This window comes from Mobula hypostoma, chromosome 3 (assembly GCF_963921235.1).
Source record: "Mobula hypostoma chromosome 3, sMobHyp1.1, whole genome shotgun sequence".
Lineage (NCBI taxonomy): Eukaryota > Metazoa > Chordata > Chondrichthyes > Myliobatiformes > Myliobatidae > Mobula > Mobula hypostoma.
Genome location: NC_086099.1, coordinates 119,212,980 through 119,236,034, shown reverse-complemented (window position 1 = coordinate 119,236,034; position 23,055 = coordinate 119,212,980). Strand labels below are relative to the sequence as shown.

The following is a 23,055-nucleotide window of genomic DNA, read 5'->3' as shown; positions in this document are numbered from 1 at the left end:
AATTTTTTTTCGACAAATCAGTTTTGTCTTAATCTTCCCGATTCTGATACACTGTACATACATTATTTCTACTTTATATAGGTTGTGTATTTATCATAGCATTCCTGCTTTTACTATATGTTAGTGTTATTTTAGGTTTTCTGTGTTACTTGGTATGATTTGGTAGGTTATTTTTTGGGTCTGGGAACGCTCAAAAATTTTTCCCATATAAATTAATGGTAATTGCTTCTGCGCTTTACGCCATTTCAGCTTACAAACGGTTTCACAGAAGTGCTCTACCTTAGCAGGGGAAATACGGGACAAGGGCTGTCTCGTATGGGACAAGCCAATTTAGCCCAATATACAGGATGTCCCGGCTAATACGGGACAGTTGGCAACCCTAGCTGGTGTACGCACTGGAGCCTGTAACTCAATTCTGCCTGGATTCTTGCTCGGTTGATGGTAGAGTGGGAGAGTCTGTATGGGCTGTGGTTACTGCTATGATTTACAGGATAGGGGAAACCAGTATTCCTTGTAATTATTGGCGGGGTTTGGGGGGTGGTAGTAGTTGGGTATGTGTTATACTCCTCTACTTGAAAGCTGAGGCCTGGCTCTAGTGTTAGGCTAGAGTGGTTGAAGTAGGTATTGAGGTGGTGGGGAACTCCAGGGCCTGGTTCTGGTGGAGGGGACTGTGCATGGTTGGTTCAATGTGCAGATTGACTAGTGAAATGAATTTTAGACAAAACTGTGTCTGATGGTTGTCTATTTAATCTGTGTAACTTTTTCTTGATGCCCCTGCCCTAGTGGCAACTCCAGAGGTGTGTTGTTAAAAGGGAATAAGTTGCTTTGTGGGGCCATTGCCAAAGAAATTTTGAACTACTTAAAGAGACGTTGGGACAGTGGAATAAGAGCTTGATCAGGAGTCACTTTGAAAGAAGAAAGAGAAGTGAGACTTCTCTGTGGATGGTCAATTTAAAATCGAAAGTGCAATAGTTAATGTCATCAGTGGAATACACCTTTACAGAGGACACCAGCACCATGGTTTGTAGATACACTTCTAGTGTGTTGTGCGATTCTAAGCATACTTGCATGATAAGTCCTGGTTTGCTGAGCTGTATGGGAGATTGCAAAGCCCAGAATTTGGCTCTGATATCCTCCCCTTGGTTAATGGTAGGGGTCCAAAGCATTTAAAAAAAAAGAGGTTGGGGTCCCTGCTCTACAGTAATCAACAGCTTCAGCTTGAGATATAACCATTAAGTGTTGGAATGTTACTTCGGAAGGGAGCCATGTGACGGGTTTCATGTTTCAACATTCCCGATGGAAAAATTTGGCCCAGAATCTTTGTATGGCGTAGTTCACTCAATTGACTAACTGTTTCTTTGCCGGGTTGGTGGATCACATGCTTGTAAACACATTCTGACAACAAAATAGAGCTTCAATTGTGACTGGTATAAGGTGTTTGCCTGTCTGGGAGCTGTGTGCAAGTCCAGCTCAAGGCTGGTGGTGTGGCAGATTCCTCTGCTTGTAACCCAGCTGTACGGATGTGAAGTGGAATTGAACCCAGGAAACTTGGAACCGATAATGTTCAGGTAATTGACTGCAGAGATTTTGGCTCTCAAAGTCAGCATGATGTACCTACATGTTGGGCTTGGGAATAAGGTGTAGCACTGAAATTCCAGATGGCATAGAGGTGACTATTCCATGGCAGATTCCCATTCTGACTCATTTATTCATCACATGTACATTGAAACATACAATGAAATGCACCCATTTACATTAACAACCAACACAACCTAAGGATGCGTTGGAGGCTACCCACAAGTGTCACAACATGTTCCGGCACCAATATAGCATTCTAGAAATGTTCAGCGGAACCATGCAAGCAACAACAGCAAAAAAAACCAAAACAAGCTCCTTTTCCTACCCCCACCCCACCCCACCCACTCAGACATGGACAGTCCTCTCAACAGCAGGACAGGCTGCCTCCGGGCCTCCACGATCCAGTGGACTCACAGACCACTAGACGTTGGACCTCAGTGGAATCGCAAACCCATGGCTTTGCCCATTTGGGCCTTGACTTCTGATTGGACTTTGGGCTTTGATCTTTGGTATCAACTCGCGACGATGGGACTCTGAACTCCAGGCCTGAAACACCTGACTTGCTGGCCCTCATACCTCCTGTCCACATGGAGCTCCAGTCACAGGATCTGCTGACCTGAGGGTCACCAGCCCTTGTCCTCATTGTTCTTCGTTTGCAGAGGGAGTTGTGCCCAGATGTGGTGGTTTAGCATGTTGCTCCAGACCTTAACCAGGGCTTGTAAATTAAAACACCACATGGCAGGGAGGGAATTAAACTTTAAAGTTTTTATTTAAATTGTACAGAAGCTAAAAATAGGATATCATTAAAGTGACTGTGTATCAATTTGAAGGGATTCAAAATGTAAGTTGCATCCTTAGGGTGATGCCAGTCTCTTGTAGTGATATGTCAACAGGAAGGACTGATTGGATCTTCATGCCGTATGCAAGATAAGCTTTTCAATGTACCTTAGTACATGTGACGACAATAAACCAGTTTCAGTTGCAAAGGGTGAGACAAACAAGTAACACCGCGACGCTGTGCTCCTGAAGGGACAGTCAGAGTGTGAAGGATAAATGACAGCGAGTGTTGGAGAAGCACTTCAGCTAGAGATGCCAGAATTGTGGCACAGATACAGAAAAATGCCAGGGAAACAGCAGTTCGAGTAGCATCCGGTGAGAAGGAAAGGGTTAATCAGAATCAGATTTAATGTCACTGTCATATATAGCGACATTTGCTGTCTTTAAAACAGTAGTACAATGCAATGCATAATGGGGGAAAAACTGAATACCAGTGTGTGGGCATGTTAGATTAAATTCGTGCAAAATAGAAATAAAAAATGCATTGAGGTGGTGTTCATGGGTTCACTGTCCATTCAGAAAACGCTAGAGGGGAAGAAGCAGTTCCTGAATCGTTGAGTTTATTGCCTTCACACTTCTGTACCTCCTTCCTGATAGCGATGAGAACAGGGTCATGACCTGGGTGTTGGGGGTCCTTAATGAAGGACGCCGCCCTTTCCCTGAGACATTGCTCCCTGAGGATGACCCGGGTACAATGGAGACTATTGCCCATGATGAAGCTGACTAAGCCACAACTCTCTGGAACTTGCTTCGATTCTATGCAGTAGCTCCCTCACCCACCATACCAGACGGTGATGCAGCCAGTCAGAATGCTGTCCGTGGTACATGGGTAGAAATTTGCAAGTGTGTTTGGTGACATACCAAATCTCCTCAAACTCCTAATGAAATACACAGGAAAGATCGAGTAATTACAGCACTTTTTGCTTGGCATAGGTTGTGAAATTTGTTGTTTTGTGGCACAAGTTACAATAAATAAATAATGCAAAAGAGGCAGTGTTCATGGACCCTTCAGAAATTGATGACAAGAGCAAAGAATTTGTTCCTAGAACACAGTGTGGGTCTTCAGTCTCCTATACCGCCGCCACCCCCAACACACAGTGGTAGCAATGGGGAGGAGTCATGCTACAGGTGGTGAGGGTCTTTAATGATGGATGCCACATTCCTGAAGCACATCTCCTGACAATCTCCTTCACGGTGGGGAGGGTTGTACCCATGATGGAACTGGAGCTGACTGCATTTACAAACCTCTGCAGCATCCATCCTCTGTGGTGATGCCCCCAATCAGAATGATCTCTTTCACACATCTCTAGAAATTTGCTAGTCTTTGGTGACTTACCAAATCACCTCAAACTCCTAATGAAGTATAGCCACTGTCATGCATTCATCAATGTAACAGATCCTAGGAACTTGAAGCTACTCACCTTTTCTACCTTTGGCCCCTCAAAGACTGATATATGTTCTCCTCATTTCCCCTTCCTGAAGTCCACAATTGGCTCCTTGGTCTTGCTGCCATCGAATACAAAGTCATTGTTGTGACATCACTCAACCACCCGATCTATCTCGCTCCTCTCCAACTCGTTGCCGTTTAAGAATCTATCAATGACAGTGGTGTCATGGGTGAGTTTACTGATGGCATTTCAACTGTGCCTAGTCGCCGAACCATGGGTCTAGAAAGAGTAGAGCATTGGGATAACTACGTTGTCTTGAGGTGCACCAGTGTCGACAGTTAGTGAGGAGATGCTATTTCTAATCTCCACTGATTGTGATCTCCAAATAAGGAAGTTGAGAATCCAGTTGCAGGAGGAGGTTACACAGGCCCAGGTCTTGAAGATTGTTGATTACTATTGAGGGGATAATGATGCTGAATACTGACCACTATCGTAAACAGATGTCTGACCTACGTTTTACTGTTGTCCAGCTGTTCCAAGGCCGAATGTAGCAGAAAACAAATTGTAGTGGGTTCAAGTCATTGGTGAGGCAGGAGTTAATAGTCATAATCAGCCTTTCAAAGCACCTCATCACAGTAGGTGTGAGTGCTACTTGCTGATGGTTATTTGGGCTGCTCCCCTGCTCTTCCTGAGCATAACTGTTGTCCTTTGGAAGCAAGTGAGAACTCCTGACTGCAGCAGTGAGAGGCTGAAGATGGTCTTGAGCACCCCAGCCATTTGGTTGACACAAGTTTTCAGTACACGGCTATGTACACCATCTGGGTGTGATGGCTTGTAAGCTGTTGTAGAAGCCTCCCACTTTCAAATCTCTTACTAACTCTTCCTTCAGTTAGTCCTGACGAAGGGTCGCGGCCTGAAACGTCGACTGTACCTCTTCCTAGAGATGCTGTCTGGCCTGCTGCGTTCACCAGCAACTTTGATGTGTGTTGCTAGAAATGTTTATTCTGGATATGGGGAAAAAAATAGGGAGGGCGCATTTGGAATTGCTCAGCATTTGGTAGCTTTGCATTCTCCTGGATCCCCAGTGGATTGTGTGGCTGGAGTGGTGGGCCATGCAGAGATCTTTGCCTGTTGGTGTAGCTTGCGTACAAACCAAAGTGCCCAGCATTGGAGTAGGCCAGCCATTACAATGCCTTCAGAACTTCTGCCTCACTGATGCTCCTGATAAGGAGAGAGCAGAGGGGTCTTATTTCATGGGGGTAAATACTAACACCAAAATGTTGGACCAAGATGGCTTTCTTAATTTTTTTTTTTGATGGAGACTGAGGAGGAATTCCAAGCCCCCAACTCTATCAAGTATTGGTTTCTGTTACAGAAAACTGAAAATCTCAAAGCAATAATCCAAACAAAAATGAAACTGCTGAACTGAGTTCTAAATTAATTATTTTCAAATGCAAACAATTCTGACAAACAGTTTCACTGAGATTTTAACAATCCAGTCTTCTGCCCTCTTCCCGCCTGTGACCACATTCAGTTTATTAGATGCTAATAAACTAATCTCCATCATGAAGGAAGATTGTCCAACCTCATCTCCAGTTGTTAGAAGGTTCCTTGCACACCATGCTCCTTGAGCATACATATATCGTTGTTGAGCTTCTAAGGTGGATCCACAGGAACAGACAAATGTACAGTGAGCTTGTGTTAATGTTGGTGTCAATGGGGATGAGAGAGAAAGTAATAATCGCCCTGGATTCCTGGACAATTCTTTGACCATTAGGTCTGGTCATTATGCTATGTCTAATGAATTTGTTTTATACCGGAATTAGTTCTCTCCAATTTACCAAGCTGCCTTACTCCTCACTACCCAGACTGCAAAGTACATCACTCTGATCTTTGTGTAATGTCAGCCATTGGCCTCATCAAAATGAGTTAACCTAGGATCAATAACCCAAGCCATTCCTGATCCGTGACTATCACAGAACGTGGAGCGGAACAAAACTGGAACAGGCCCTTTGGCCCACAATGTCTGAATGAACTATAATGCCAAATTAAATAAATCCATCTGCGTGCACATTCTCCATATCCCTCTATCCCCTCCGTGTTCATGTACATAGTAAACTTGTTATCAAAGTACATATGTCACCATGTACATTCTTGAAGTTCATTGTCTTGATAGAATAATAACCATAACAGAATCAATGAAAGACCGCTCCAGCTTGGATGTTCAACCAGTGTGCAAAACACAACAAACTGCAAATACAAAAAGTAAGAAAAAATAATAATATATGAGCAACAAATATCGAGAACATGAGATGAAGAGCGCATGAAAGTGAGTCCGTAGGTTGTGGGACATTTCAATCATGGGGCAAGTGAAGTTGGGTGAAGTTATCCCCTTTGGTTGAGGAGCCTGATGGTTGAGGGGTATAACTGTTGCTGAACCTGGAGCTGTGAGTCCTGAGGCTCCTGTACCTTCTTCCTGATGGCAGCAGCGAGGAGAGAGCATGACCTGGGTGGTGGGGGCGCCTGATGATGGATACCGCTCTCCTGTGACAAAGCTTCCAAGTGTACCTGCTCCCATCACCATTACTGCAAGAGCCCTAAATCTGTGTGTGGGAGGGTGGAGAAACCTGGCCTGAACACCACTGTTAAACTTCCCCATCTTATCTTAATGGGTATTTGACATTTCCACACTGGAAAAGGACTCTTACCTACTTGATTTTTCCTCTCATAATATGATATACAGTTCGAGTTGCCAAATTTCTCACTCCCAAATAAGGGACAGTTGGCAACCCTTTATACAGTACCTCTATCAGGTGTCCCCTCAGCCTCTCCTTATAGCTAATACTCTATAATCCAAGCAGCATAGTGCTGAACTCCTGCACCCTCTCCAAAGCCTGCCCATCCTTCCCGTAATAGGGTTGTCAGGAGGACAGACCATACAATGCATCGGATCACAGTCTGGCTCCGTGTCGCTGGAATGAATCTCTAATCCCTTTCAAGGGTCTATATTGTGCCTGCCCCAGGCTGGGCTGGGAGTCACAGTACAGCCTTTGTGCCTTGTGTAGCTATATTTGGGTACTTCTTGTTCTTTGGTAAGCCACAAAACACCAGAGGGGTTGCTGGAGCAGAAACAGATTTGTATCTGTAAGCTAGGGTGCCAATTAATGCCAGCTGGCAGTGCAAGCACCAGTTTGACAGATTGTGTTGTGGACCGATATGTGATGTGTGGAGACGAGGAGCAGTGGGGGTAATAGTGCAGGGTGACTGATTGCTTCCTGTGGTTGGCTAGAGCTGTTGCACATCGTGGGAGAATCCAAAGCCAAGGATGTGGAGTAAAATTGCAAGGCCTAGCCACAATCCCTTGCAGCACAACAGGAAATGCAGTCAGTTCCTCTGAAGGACAAGACTGGGTTTCAGCAACTTTTCAATTCACTCTCCAGGGATGTTACGACAGGACAGGTTGAATGATTGCACTGGAGCCTTGGCTTGTATCTCCCTCTCCCTCTTTATATTCTACCTTAAAAGAAACAGCTGCAATAAAGAATGAGGATATTTTTATTCCATATTCCTAGTGGAATGATGAGCAACCAGCGTGCTCAAAATCCGGCTACAGGCATGTGGATCAAAGGTAATGTGAAATTGTGATACCGGTTCTTCTGTGACCGGTTAATAATGAAGGAAATGTGCATGGTGAAGATTTTTGTATTTCTTATAGTCTAGCATATCGGAAGTGCTATTGCAAAATTTCCAGTCAAAAATGGAAACTTTCCAGTCAAAAACTTGTGTGGACTGCAGGAAAGTATAACGTGAGGTTAACCCACTTTAAACATAGTGAGTTGTGTATTGTGACTATTGATAGGACTTTGGTGTAAGTAGGAAAATCCGTACTGCCTGGATAATAACTGTCAGAAGGGAGTAAATTAGCGAGGAAATCCACAGTACGTACTCAAATCTCTCAAAGCAGCTCCGCCATCCATTTCAGGTTTTCATATCTCCAACCCTCATAGTGATCGTAATCACGTCAGCTCGCGATCAGAATTGGGGCTTTCAATACTAATGTGTTAGCGAAAGGGCACTGAAGATGGTGGAGATGCCAAAACTGAGAGGATAGGGCGGGGCTAAAGGTGAACTGGTGGACATTTTATTTTTAAATTATGAAACGATTTGCTAAAGCAATGAATGAGTTTTCAATTGTGGGAGATGCCAATCTGGAGGTCACAAATTAAAAAAGACCTTGTAAATGAAACCAATATATCAGCCTAGGATTTCAGGTGAAACTTCTATTTAAAACAGAGCTGTTATAATGTCACATCTACTACAAGGCAATTTGTCACAAATCACATTTGACATTTTAGAGGAAACTGGGAGAACTGCTGAGGGCAAAAATAACTGCATGGGCTGGATGGGTGGTACCTCTTCTCTCAAGTGGCCACATCTAATCTGAAGGGCCGTTGGAATGAAATATCTGAAGAGCAAAGTGGAAAGCAGCATCTATGGAGGGAAATGAGCTTTAAAAAAAAAGGCCCCGACTTAAAATGTCGACTGTCCATGGATGCTGTTTTCACCTGAGTTTCTGTGCTGCTCCAGATTCCAGCATCTGCAATCTCTTGGGTCTGAATGGTCTGAAACTGGTAAATCGGTTTATTATTATCGTGTGTACCAAGGTACAGTGGGAAAACTTTGCCATTCATACAGATCATTTCATCGGAACAGAACATTGAGATGGTGCGAGGGAAAAGCAATAACTGGATGTAGAATAAACTGTGTAAAAAGCTGCATTCTGCACACCTGTGGACCCCAGTGTCGATGAGCCCAGAATCTGTGTGGAAAGCTGCATTCTGCACACCTGTGGACCCCAGTGTCGATGAGCCCAGAATCTGTGTGGAAAGCTGCATTCTGCACACCTGTGGACCCCAGTGTCGATGAGCCCAGAATCTGTGTGGAAAGCTGCATTCTGCACACCTGTGGACCCCAGTGTCGATGAGCCCAGAATCTGTGTGGAAAGCTGCATTCTGCACACCTGTGGACCCCAGTGTCGATGAGCCCAGAATCTGTGTGGAAAGCTGCATTCTGTGCACACCGGTAGATTCCAGACACACTGTGAGGTTAGTATTCACCCACCCACACAGCAGCTTACTATCAATACTCTCAGTGGACTGCTCGAGAGGGCTGTGGCTCACAGATGGGGTTCATCGAGTTTGGGATGTGAAAGGGTGAGGGGGGAATATACAGACAGCTGCTGACCACAGGAGCTAGGGACGATGGGGGGAGGATGGTCGTAGGCACTGAGGGACTGGGAAGCTGGTCTTGGGTGCCAGGGATTGATCTGGACAGGTTGTGTATGTATTCTGGATCAATTGCTCACAGCTTGGGTGCTGGTGTTTGATTCCTTCAGGCCATACTGGTTTAACGTCCTCCTTCATCTTACCTGGGGGAAGTTCTTGTATAGAAGAAAATGTCGGAAAAGTGATTTAATAAATAATATTCAAAAGGCAAAATCTGCATTCATTATGACTTTATGGGAGGATGTTTCTTCCTGAAGAGGCTGACTGTAGGTATCTTCAGACCTTCAAATTCATACACAATGATAATGGCTGCCTTGTGTTGAATAAAGTACTGGAAATACTCAGTTGGTCGGGCAGCAGTGGAAGTAGAAACCAAGATAAAGTTTCAGGCTGGAGATGCTCTCTGCAATTTCTGCTTTAATTTCAGAATTTCAGCATCTGCAGATTTTTAAAAAATTGTTCAGTTCTACTACAAGGTGATTTTATGTGTTGTCAATGCAGTCTATAATAGTGAAAATTCAAATTGGAATTTCATTTGACAAAAGCAGATTTTCTTTTTTAAAGAGACAAGATTCTGCAGATGCTAGAAAGCTCGAACAACACACTCAAAATGGTAGACAAGCTCAGCATGTCAGACATCATCTCTGGTGGGGAATAAACAATTGGCATTTTGTGCTGAGCCCTTTCATCAGGACCTGTTCAAAACGGTGAAGGGTCTCGACCGGAAACATTAACTGTTTATTCCCGTCCATAGATGCTGCCTGGCTTGCTGAGTTCCTCCGCCATTTTGAGTGTGTTCTTTTTCGGTCGGGATTCTGCTAAAGCACGTATTGAATGGAAATGCACGAGCTGCAGTTTGTTTCCATTTGTCACAAGTAGCCGGTACCATTGTCTGACCTGTTAGCAGTGCAAGTTCCCACCGCTCTGCTTTCAATTCAGTCACTGTCGACTTCCTGCCTTGGTTTTAAAGGCAGTAAATAAGTTGCAGATGGCCGTTGTTGTCAAATCATCCCCAGGACTGGCGTGGCTCCACGTTGGAATCCGTGTACTCTGGGGACACTGGATGATTCAATGGGTGAGAAAATGTTGGCCGAAACTAACTGAATGAAAGTTGCCCTGTTCTCAGTTACATTTGTGTAGACTTGGCTCACTTTAAGCAAAACTATAAAGTCGGTCAGAACTTCACTTTTTCAAGATGAGTGTTTGAGAAGTGCTCAGATTTTTCTGAGATTTTTCTGTAGCTCATGATAAGGAGTTTTCATCTGTCCCTCCAGTGCTTGGCCTAATCTGCAAAAGCTTGATTTTTTTTTCTTTTTTTCCTTAAGGTGGGTATTCTCCAGCTGCTTGGGTTCCCACCACAGTCTAAGGACCCGCTGGTCGGTAGGGTAACTAGTCTTTGTAAATTATCATGTGATTAGGCCAGGGGATTGCTGGGCCGTATGGCTCGCAGGTCTGGAAGGGCCTATTCCACACTGTATCTCAGTAAATGAGTACTAAACTGTTCCTCGTCTCAGTACAGTCTTAAATCACAAGCCAGACTTTTTTGGCCAAGAAGCTCCCTTTCAATATGCTAACTGGGGTCTGGTGCAGCCTTAACCTGAAAGGAGGCTGGGTAAGAGAGCAATGGCTTCTCTGTGTGCTGTGTTTTGGAATCAGGCCCAAAAGAGGCCAAGTGATGTACAGTTTCAAATATATTTTTGTTCTTAGTGTAACCCTTTCATAGTATTGTACAAATGGTGGTGGTTCTTAATTTGCGCTTCACTTTTGCTTTATTTCTTAATTGCCCCATACTTGATACACTGTCATAAAATTCAGATACATTACACTGAGTAGCATTGAATCTAAACCAGTGATCCCCAACCCTGGGCCACGGACCAGTACCAGGCCGCAAAGCATGTGCTACCGGGCCGAGAGGAAATGATATTATTTGGCGGTATGAAGCGATATGAGTCAGCTGCACTTTTCCTCATTCCTTGTCATATCCACTGTTGAACTTGAACGTACGTGAGGTCATTACCCACGCGAGGTCATCAGTCTGTATGAGTGAAAAACAAATGTCGCTTGAGAGTTTCTTTGGAAGACGTGGTAGGGGACATAAAAGGCCTAACGATGCTGATAACGCAGAGACAGCTGAGGCAGAGACTGCAAAAAAAAGGAAAGCTTCCTTCAACAGAAAATACGACGAGTCGTACATAAAATATGGCTTTATTGCGATCGGTGACTCGCACGCTCCAAGCCCCCTGTGTGTGATATGTGGAGACAGGCTGTCTAATGAGGCAATGAAGCCCTCAAAACTGCTTCAGCACCTTGAGTCCAAGCACCCTGCACTTAAAGACAAACCCGTTGAGTTTTTTGAGGGGAAAAACCGGGAGCAAGCGGGCCAGAGTCACCGATGGCTATCTGTCTGACATCTTCAACCTGCTGAATGAACTCAGTTTGTCACTTCAGGGAAGAATGACGACTGTCTTCAAGTTGGCAGATAAAGTGTCTGCTTTCACAGCCAAACTGGAACTGTGGGGACAGCGAGTGGACAGGGGCATATTTAACTTGTTCCCAACATTAACTGGGATTTTGGGAGAGACTGAGGCTGCACCGTCTTTCTCACAGCTGGTGCGCGATCACCTAACTTCGCTGTCGGCAGAATTCGAGCATTACTTCCCAACCGCAAATGATCCAAGATGTGCAAAGGAATGGGTCCGTGAGCCATTTGTGAATGCCCCCGGTGAATCATCCATGTCAGCACGGGGAGAAGATCAACTCCTTGAGCTTGCAAATGACGGTGGGCTGAAAAGTATGTTTGACATAACATCTCTGCTGGCATTCCGGATCAAAGTCAAGGCTGAATATCCTGACATAGCCACGAAAGCGCTGAAGACGTTGCTTCCATTTCCAACATCATATCTCTGCGAAGCAGGATTTTCTGCAATGAATGCAGTGAAAACTAAATTGCGGAATAGATTGGACATAAGGAACCCCCTTCGTGTATCGCTGTCTTCCATCACCCCTCGATGGGACCGTCTTGGTGCAGGGAAACGAGCCCGGGGCTCGCACTGATTCAGCGATATTGGTGTGTTGCAATGATTTTATAAGTTCATACGAGGAAAATATGCGCTGTGTTTAATATCCAAACGTTACTTAAAATGTTACGATGCTATTGACTTATAAGTGACTTATAATTGATTTATCATTATATTCATGGGAGGAAAATATGTGCTGTGTGTTTAATATTAAATACATTAGATAAACCCTTTCAGAAATGAAATTAAGTGTATTATTAACCCCTTGTAAGTGACTTATAGTTTCACCTATATTCCAGTCGTGATTAACGCATCCCCCCCACCCACCCCTGTTGGCCGGTCCGCAAGAATATTGTCAATATTAAACCGGTCTGTGGTGCAAAAAATGTTGGGGACCCCTGATCTAAACCACTCAGCTTTACACTTTGATTGAAGTCATTTAACATTTCTTTGGTAAATCAGGCTGTTGAATAAAAACTACATATTGGATTAAGACTCATGTACTGTCATTGTCAGACTAAGGAATGTTGTTTATATTCTTTAATGGGGAACTTCGTTATGTACCATGTTGTATGACAAATTTTTCTACAGAAGTCATTTGCCATTGCCACCTTCTGGGCAGTGTCTTTACAAGATGGGTGACCCCAGCCATTATCAATACTCTTCAGAGATTGTCTGCCTGGTGTCAGTGGTGGCATAACTAGGACTTGTGATGTGCACCAGCTGCTCATACGACCATCCACCACCTGCTCCCATGGCTTCAAGTGACCCTGATTCGGGGGGGGGGTGGTGGGAAGGGGAGCTAAATCTCACCTTAAACCTATGCCCTCTAACTTTAATTCCTTTTCCATGGAGGAGAAAGACTGTGCGTTCACACTACATGTATGAAACCATGATTTCATACGTCTCCAAGGAGTAAGGTCCTAGCCCGCCCAACCTGTCGCTTTATCTTAGGCCCTCAAATCCTGTTGACGTTCCCACATGCAGTCTTTCCAGTTTAATGATGCCCATCCTGTAACAGGGTAACCAAAACTATACACAATGCCCACTGTGATCTTGCACAACTACAACATACCATTCCAACTCTTTCATTCAGGACCCCTACTGATCGTGCCCAGTGTACCAAATGTCGCCTTCATCACCCTGTCTACCTGTGATAACACTTGTAATCCTAGTTGCCTCTGTTCTACAATTCTCCCAGGTCCCTATCACCACGCTGAGGTAGAGCTACTCTGATTGCCAGTAGGACTGTGGAGCCAATATTAGAGAGGTTATTTATTAGAGATTTGAGCAAATAATCTGGGCCAAGAGCAATGAATCCAGTGGTAGTAATTAAAGAAGGGATATTCCTGTTTAGGTTATCTCTAACTGTGGTGTTGATTTCACAGCACTTTCCATTGTCAACAATAGAAGTGGAAAACTGTTTAAAACATATCAGCATTTCAGTCTGGGGAACTGGATCAACCCCTAGGCGGAGCTTGTCTGAATAATTAACCCTGCTGACGAGTGAGCAGAGCTTCGCTCAGCAAAATGCACCAAATCCTGGAGGAACTCAGCAGGCCAGGCAACATATGTGGACAGTGAAAGAGAATTAAGGTTTCAGGCTGATGGCCTTACACCAGAGTATTATTGAATTTGCTGGGAGTCGGGGTGGCGTGATGCTGGTGGTAAGTCTTGTTCCCATGGATGAGGCACGTGATCAACTGAGATGGTTCCAGGTCCCAGCTTGGATAATTGTTGCCTGGCCTTTTTGGTTTGTTCCAACGCATTACAAAATGCTGGAGGGCAGCATCTAAGGAGAGGAATAAAACATTCAACGTTTCAGACCAAGACCCTTCCTCAGGACTGGAAAGGAAGGGGGCAGAAGCCAGAATAAGAAGGTGGGGAAAGAGGGGAAGGAGTGCAAGTTGGCAGGTGAGAGTGTGGAGAGAGCTGCCAACAGAAGGGGTGGATGTGGGTTTGATTTTGATATTTAAGAGAAATTGGGATATGTACATGGATGGGAGGGGTATGGAGGTGTGGGACCCAGGTAGAGTTCGATGGGACTCAGCAGAATAATAGTTTGGCATGGACTAAATGGGCCGAAGGCCCTCTTTCTCTGCTCTAGTCTCTTGACTCTAAATAAGAAACTTCGATTCTCAAGCCGCACAGTGTCTCGGCCATGTTGTGGGGGGTTTGGGTGTGGGCTTGGAAGAGAAGGCTGGGACAATCCAGGCCTAAAATTCTGTCCAGTCTGCAGGGGACGGGTTTGTAACCCAGATTAAGCATGTTCTCTGGTGATTATTGACATCGTGAGGTGGGCATCTTGTGGAACAGAAAGCAGCCTGTCAGCCCAGTTACTCCCCTGTAAGATGTGCCCACTTACAGCCCTTTCTCTATCTATAAGGAGGATGTGAAGAGTGAAGAAGTTTCCCCTGATGTTCCCCTTAAACACTTCACCTTTCACCCTTAACCCACGACCTCTAGTTCTAGTCTCACTAAACCTCAGTGGACAAAGCCTCCCCAGGAGATGAATGCCCCTGGAGTTTTGTTTGGCTGGGAAGTTGTAGGTAGAGTAGGAAGAGGAAAGAGTGAGTGACGCAAGAAATGTTTGGCAGAGCAGGACACCCCCACCCCCACTTCCTGTGCACACCCCCCCCCCCCGACCAGTGACAGAGCTGGGATCTCTCTGAGCAGCTGATGTGCTGTTGCTTTGCAGGAAATGTAACTTACTGCTCCTGCTGGAGGCAGCATTTGGGACCCTGGGGTGAGGGAGGCAGCAAGCAGGTGCTGCTGATCTTTGGCAGTTCATTAAGAATGAGTTCAGCACAGGGATTGGGAAGAAATATCCGTGCAGATTGGAGCAGCTATATTTATTGGCAGCGAAACAGGAGCTTAGTTTGTGCACGTCTTACCATCTACCCGTCTGTCTGCCTGACTGTTTGCCGGATACTGTCTTTGTCTTTGCCTTTGTTGGGAATATTTGAGTTGCTTCCTTCCATGCACAACGGGAGACAATGTGCTGTTATTTACTATTGTGTTGGAAGAGCTGTGCACAGCCAAAGCTCCAGAGCAGCTAGGCTCTGATCCAGCTCAGCATTTTGAGTGTGTCATTGTATTTTCCACTGTAATTGGACACTTTGGAGAAAGAAGCCTGGAATCTGCCTGTTTGTGATTTGCGTCTAGCTGTGCGATCATTTGATTCATTATGGACCCTGCCTGGTGTTCCATAGTTTTAAAACCAATTTTCTTGGTACATACACAAACCACGAGGCACATTGTCAAATGCTTGATTATCATTACATTATTTATCTAATTTTCCTAATTAGTACTTCAATTAGGCATCTTGTCATTTACTTGGTTGAAACAGGGAAAGATTTTCTGTGGATGGTAGTTAATTGTCCTGGAAAAATAAATTCCCGCTAAGCTTTCCTTGGTCTTTAAGTTAATTGACGTTACCTCTTATTGTTTTGAAAGGTACTGGATTCTTAAGGGGCTTGTAAGAGCAGATCCAGAGAAAATGCTTTCTCTCACTGAGGTGTCTAGTATTGAAAGTCACAATCTTGGAGTAAAGGTGTAGCCTGCTGTGGACTGAGATGATGAGATGTTGCTTCACCCAAAAGATGAATCTTTGAACTTCTGTACTGTGGAGGCTCAGTCACTGATTTCATTCAAGACTGAGCTGAGCTGATTGTATATTCGAGGACCTGAGGGGTAGGGACAGGACAGGGAAATGGGAGCGGTATGGAAGATCGGGTGTAATTTCAATGCATGGCTGATTTGCAGGAGGAACCATTCAGCTCCTGTGGTGATATTGTCTTTTTTTTCCATTCCCTCACTCAGTCGTAGACTTGTTTAGCACAGAAATATGCTGACCATCAAACACTAATCCCATTTATTTCCTTTCTCACTTTACTTTCAAGTCCTTTCTCCTCCCTCCCCCTCCTCACCAGTGGTACAGCAATGCACTGAGGTCAGTTAGCCGACTAGCCACACATCTGTGGGATGTGAGAGAATACTACTGTGCTGATTCTGCCTGCTTTTCCTCCTAGTGACTCTGTTATTCCTTTCAAACGCATCCAGCCGCTGTGTCGTACCTTAAAAACTGCTTGCAGTGTAATTACTTGTCATCGTCTATGTGCTAATGATCTGGATGAAGGAATTGATGACTCTGAGGCCAAGTTTGAGGGGTTGAGGTGGTGGGTGGGGGGGTGGGGAAGGTGTAATATATCAGCCATGATGGAATGGTGGAGTAAACTCTGGACGAAGTGGTCTAGTTCTGTTCCTGTGTCTTATGGTCTGGTAGAGCTGAGGTAGCAGGGAGTCTGCAGAAGGACTTGGGCAGATTAGGAGAATGGGCAAAAATGTGACAGATGGAATACAGCATAGGGAAGTGTATGGTCATGCATTTAGGTAGAAGGAATAAAGGTGCAGGTTATTTTCTAAATGGGGAACAAGTTGAGAAATCAGAGGTGCAAAGGACTTTGGAGTCTTCATGTAGGGTTCCATGAAGATTAACTTGCATGTTGAGTCAATAGTAAGAAAGGCAAATGCAATATTAACATATATATTGAGAGCACTAGAATATAAAAGCAAGGATGTAATGCTAAAGCTTTGTAATGCATTGGTCAGACCATATTTGGAGTATTGTGAGGCCCCATATCTAAGGAAGGAACAGCTGGCTTTGGAGAGGGTCCAGAGGCAGTTTATGAGAAGGATCCCGGGAATGAAATGGTTAACGTATAAGGAATGTTTGATGGTTCTAGACCTGTACTCATAGGATTTTAGATGAATGACAAGGAGATCTCTTTTAAACCTCCTGAATATTGATAGACCAAGATAGTGGATGTAGCGAGGATGTTTCCACTAGGGCCAAAGGACACAGCCTTAGAATAGAAGGACGTCCTTTTAGAACAGGAATAAAGAGGAGTATCTTTAGCCAGAGGGTGGTGAATCTGGAATCCGTTGCCATGGATAGCTGTGGATGCTGTTGTGTTGGGTATATTTAAAGCAGAGGTTGAGGAGTTTGATTAGTAAGGATGTCAAATGTTATGCTGAAACTAGAGCCGGTTCACGAAAATGATTCCAAGGTTGAACGGCTTGTCATATGAAGAGCGTCTGATGGTTCTGGGCCTGTGTTCACTAGAATTCAGAAGAATGAGGGGGGACATCATCGAAACCTATTGAATGGTGAAATGCCTTGATAGAGTGAATGAGGAGAGGGTGTTTCCTTTGGTGGGAGAGACTCAGAATAGAGGGGCCTCCTTTTAGAATGGAGATGAGGAGGAACTTCTTTAGGCAGAGGGTGGTGAATCTGTGGAATTCGTTGCCGCAGGCAGCTGTGGAGGCCAAGTCTTATTATGCATATTTAAGGCAGAGGCCGTTGGTCAGGGCATGAAGGGATATGGAGAGAGGCCAGGAGATTGGGGCTGAGAGGAAAATTGGATCAGCCATGATGAAATGGTGAGCAGACTCCATGGGCCAAGTGGCCTAATTCTGCTCCTGTATCTTATGGCCTTGTGTTTATGGTAGAAGGCAGGAGGATTGGGTTGAGAGGGAAAATAAATCGGCCAAATGGCCGAGCAGGTTCAATGGGACAAGTGGCTTAATTCTGCTGTTATGTCTGATGGTCTCAATATAATTTACAATGGACTTGTTTTCCTTTGGTGTCCAAGAAGACTGTCGTAACCTGCCTCAGTAACTATCACTCAGTAGCACTTGCATCCACCGTGAGAGGTTGGTGATGAAACCTATCAACTCCTGCCTGAGGATCTGCTCCATTTTACCTACCCCCACAACAGGTTAGCAGCTGATGGCTCTTCACTCAGCTCTGGTACATCTAGACATTGAGGATGCATACGAGGGGTGATTGATACGTTTGTGGCTTAAGGTAGAAGGAGTCAATTTTAGAAAACCTAGCACATTTATTTTTCCTACGTTTACACACTTAGTTCAGTGGTCGTGGAGCATACGGATCCCTTCTTTGTAGAAGTCGGGGTCTGGGACCTCCAGAAAGTGGTCCACATCAGGGGTGATTGATAAGTTTGTGGCCTAAAGGAAATGAGGAGAAACTTCAAACTTTCTGCATATTCACTCAAAGAGTTGAACTACACGTGCATGTAACGAGAGCAGTAGGACACATCTCCTTCTACCTTAGGCCATGAACTTATCAATCACCCCTGCTGTGGACCACTTCTACAAAGAAGGGATTCGTATTATGCTCCACGACCACTGGACTAAGTGTGTAAATGTAGGAAGGGACTATGTTGAAAAATAAATGTGCTAGGTTTTCTAACATTGACTCCTTCTACCTTAGGCCACAAACTTATCAATCACCCCTCGTACATCAGGATGCTCTTCATTGATTGTGCTCAGAATTCCACACTCTCATCCCTTTGAACCTAATCAGTAAGCTTCAAGACCTAAGGCTTGATACCTCATGCAAATGGATTTTTGATTTCCTCATTCAGTTTAGATTGTCAACAGTATCTCCTCCACGATCTCCATCAGCACAGCTGCTCCACAAGGTAGTGTGCTTAGCCTGCAGCTCGACTCAGTTTATACTTGTGACTGTGAGGCTGTGACAGCTCCAATGCCTTACTGAAGAATGCCAAAGACACTGCCATTGGCCTAATCAAAGGCGGCAATGAATCAGCAGATTGAAAATCTGACTGAGTGATGCCACAGCAACCTCTCACTCAGTATCAGCAGAGCCATGAGCCAGTCCCCATCGGGGGATCAGAGGTGGAGAGGGTCAGCGGGTTTAAATTCCTCAGTGCTTTCATTTCAGGGGACTTGTCCTGGGACCAGCGTGTAAGTGCCATTGCAAAGTAGGCACAGCAGAGCCATGAGCCAGTCCCCATCGGGGGATCAGAGGTGGAGAGGGTCAGCGGGTTTAAATTCCTCGGTGCTTTCATTTCAGGGGACTTGTCCTGGGACCAGCGTGTAAGTGCCATTGCAAAGAAGGCACGGCAGAGCCTTGACTCTCTTTGAAGTTTTCACAGATCCAGCATGTCATCTAAAACAGTGTTTTCCAACTTTTTTTTAGCATTTTCATACTTGTCTTTAAACGCTTTCACAGTACCTATGCACTGTACAGCAGCTTCGATATCAATGTGATCCTAGAGTTTGATGGTTTTTAGCGAGAGTTGAAATATCTGGTTCAAGTTGAGACTGCAAAAGCCGCAAGTCCCCACACGTAACAATGTTTAAGGGGTTTCTATTTTTTGAGTATGCGGTTCGCTGCACTGAAGCCCCTTACAACAAGGTTTTTTTTATATGCTATATTCTGCCAAAGCCTTGGTGAGCACTTTATTTCAAGTGGTTGTCTTGGAGGAAAGATTCTGTGAGTGGTCCCCCATGTCCTTCTCACAGCACAGTTTTTTTTTACGAGGCTGAGTTGCGAGCTTGACACTCAACCAGGCACGGATGGAAAGCATGCCCAGGAGTGGCTCGACTGGATTCAAACTCAGGAACTTCCGCTCCGGAGTCCAGCGCTGATGTCACTGCGCCACCAGCCGGTGCTACAACAAGGTTGGAGGGTGGAAATGCAATGAAGAGCGGTTTGGTTCTTCTGCAAAGACCAGGAAACTTTGTTTGACAGTGTAGCTACATACCGCAAAAGCTGATCTTTTGGAAAAGCATTTTTGCTTTCTTGTTATTCTGAATTACGATAATTTCTTCTTGCAATCACTCTTCCTGTTCTACCATAAATGTCGCACGTAAGTTAATCTCAGGGTATTTAGTGATATATAAATACTTTGATAATAGATTTACTTTGGACTTTGAAATCTTGTAGGACATGGGACTCAGAAAATTTGAGTATAAAGTCAGGAAATCATATTTCAGCTGTATGAAACTTTGTTTAGGCTGAATTGTGAGTGTTGTGTGCAGCTCTGGTAACCACATTACAGGGAGGAGGTAGAGGCTTTTCAGAGGGTACAGAAGAGGTTCACCAGGATGTTGCCTGGATTGGAGAGTATTAGCTATAAGAAGTTGTACAAACTTGTATTCTTTACTGTAGAGCAGGTGTTCCCAACCTTTTTAATGCCATGGATCTTTATCACTAACTGAGGGGTCCATAGGTTGGGAAACCTGCTCTAGGATTTCCAAGGCTGATGGACGACCTGATAGAAGTTTATAAAACTGAGAGGCCTGGATAGAGTAGATAGTGTAAATGTCAAATACAAGAGAGCTTTGCTTTAAAGTGAGAGAGGGAAACTAAAGTGGATGTCCATGGCAAGTTTATTTTTCTCACAAAGAATGGTAGGTCAGGAACGTGCTAGCTGGTTACAGAAGCAGGTGCAAGAGCAGCAGTTCAGAAACATTTGACCTACCACAGCCAGTGGCTTAGAAAGTATTGGTTTATTATTGACACGTGTACCAGTGGAAAAAAACCTTGTCTTGCACACTGTTCATACAGATCAAATCATTCTAATGCATTGAGGTGGAGCAAGGTCAAACTACAATTCAGAATAAAGTGCAACAGCTACAGAGAAAGTGCCGTTCAGGTAAATGATAAGGTAGATTGTGATGTCCAGAGTCCATCTCGTCAGACAGCGAAGAACAGCTGAGGAAATGGAATTTGGAAAGGCCGATTCCCATCCGGGAAACTCATCCACTCTGGAGTTGAGCTGGTTCCAGTTTCTCATTGCATCTATATTCTTAGCTGTCAGCAAAAATGAGCCATTTATGCATTGCAGCTACTTGTCTGTAGTGTATTGCAGTTGACAAAAGCTTTTCTGTCCAAACATTTGGTACCAGTTTCAGCAGGCAGTGAGGCGGTGGCTGCCCTACGGCTAATGTGGAGTTAGGAATGTTGGCACCAGCTGAATTGACTGGGATTGCGTTGTTGCAGTAGGATGCCTCGATATTCTCATCCCTATTCATGAAGTGGCAATTAATTCAGGCATTTGATCAAATCACAAAGCATGTTGGTTAAGGTTCAGAGCTGATGCTTGAACTTCCTTTGTTCTGCTGTGACCATAATTTAGTACTATGAGGAGCTATGATTGCCGAGCAGAATGTAACTCCAGAGGGAAGCTGTCCTTTTACAGGACTACAGATGAACGTGTGTGGGATAAATTTAATGTGCAAGTCAGCAGTCCTGGCTTCTGCTGGTGCTCAGTGTGGTTTGCTTTGAGAGTCTGCCTCCATTCTGTCTCTGGAGAAAGTTGCAATTGTGGCAGGAGATTCCACAAGGTAAATGTGAAGTGAGAGATCAAAACGTGTGCATGGGCTGTAACAATGTATTGGTAATGTCTGAGCGCAGGGTCTGGGGAAACCCGGGTAGCTCTGAGCACCAGCTGGATGTAGTCCAAATCTTCACTGACACGAACTGTACAAAAGGGCTGAATCTTTAAGCTGGTAATTTTGTTCATAATAGTGTGATGATTAATGCTCTTGGTGAAGGATGTAATGTTATGATCATACATATTGCTCAATATTAGACTGTGCAGCAACGTGCACTATACATTATTACATATGGTAGCTTGACAAAAGTATTCCACACTCAGCAGCACAAATTGTATAGTAACGTGTACGTTGTGTAAATTGAGGTAAAGTATATTGTCAGCAAATCTGACCTAGGTTTCTAGTGGTGCATTGTATATAATTGCACATCAGTACTACACAATAATGTGTGTATGGAATTCGCACTACATTGTGTTGTCCTCTGGTCATGCATGCATGGCTATTCAGTAATAATACACATTTTATCAACTTTGGTACAATACTCACTACATAATTTTTAAAGATAAACTATATCAGAAATGTCATACCAATATTCTAAGTCGAACCTGACCAGAGGGCTTAAAAAGAGGATTTTCATAGCAATCAGAGTCCATTCTCACGTACGGATGCGAGACATGGACACTCACCAAGACGATGTGAAAATCTCTTGATGGTTGCTATACGCAAATGCTCCGGATGGTTCCTTACGTGAGTTGGCAACAACACATGACGAACGTCGAGCTCTATAACAACCTACCAATGCTCACCATTAATATCGAGGTGAGAAGACTGCAACTAGCGGGGCACTGTCTACGCCACCCCGAGCTACCTGCCAGGCTACTCATCATATGGGAGCCCAAGCACGGGAGGATGAACCCTGGGCTATGAACCCAAGACTATGGTCAACACGCTCCTAGAAGACAGCGGCGCGGCTAATGTAGATGAACTAAACACACTGATGAGGGAGAGGGAGAAGTGGAGAGTCTGTCATCGTGCCCGACGCCGGCCCCCTAGGCCTGAGTCGACGTAGTAGTAATATTCTAATACAAATATATAAAAATGAAGTCTTGTGTATTTAATATTTCAGTAATATTTAACAAATATTGTAAACATATTTGGTACAAAGTTCATTACAGGTTATATGTAGAAATATGTAAATGGCATATGTCTTAAGTGCATGCTTTGCTAAAGTAAAATCTAAATGGAGACACATTATCCCTATGTCTTTGTTTAGGTTCTGTGTTTTTCCCTTGATCTGTTTTAGAGTTACAGAACATTAACAGTGGCAACGAGCAAGATTTAAAATAAACCCAGGACGACTACCTACCTGTTGAAGCTCAGTGAGACATTAGAGTTTAAAAAAACCACAGCATGTGTTTTTTTTCTTTGAAAGGGGGAGAGTAAGACATTTTGAGTTTTTTAAATAAAGGCAGAAAATGGAGGAAATTCATGCATGAACAGTGAGTACTGGTTGATAAGAATAATAAACACAGTAATAAATAAAAGGAGAAATCACTGGCTATGGTGGAAAGATAGATGTGTTCCATTGCACAAAAGATAACTGGCTGTTGCATACTGAACAATTTGAGAAGTATTTTGAAACAACTGAAATAGCTGAAGAGTAACAAGTACCATTTTTGCTGAGTGTAATAGATGGAAGAGCATACAGTTTTCTTGGAAGTTTGACTGCTCCAACCAAAACAGCCTAAGTGAGCTTTAGCTGATATCGTGAAAGTAATG

The 23,055-nt window shown here is 44.2% G+C and overlaps 1 protein-coding gene across 3 annotated transcripts in view; it reads left to right on the top strand.

Annotated features, from left to right (window-relative positions):
- The window catches only part of LOC134344219 (DENN domain-containing protein 2C-like), a 164,791-nt gene that overhangs the window by 23,293 nt on the left and 118,443 nt on the right, over nucleotides 1–23,055 (top strand). The window contains exon 1 of one of the 3 annotated variants that reach the window (XM_063043652.1): nucleotides 5,339–7,431. The exons of the other annotated variants lie outside the window; for them this stretch is intronic. The gene's annotated coding sequence lies outside the window, so the exon portion shown is untranslated. Of the gene's footprint in view, nucleotides 1–5,338; nucleotides 7,432–23,055 lie in introns of those variants that run through there. 3 annotated transcript variants of the gene reach the window in all.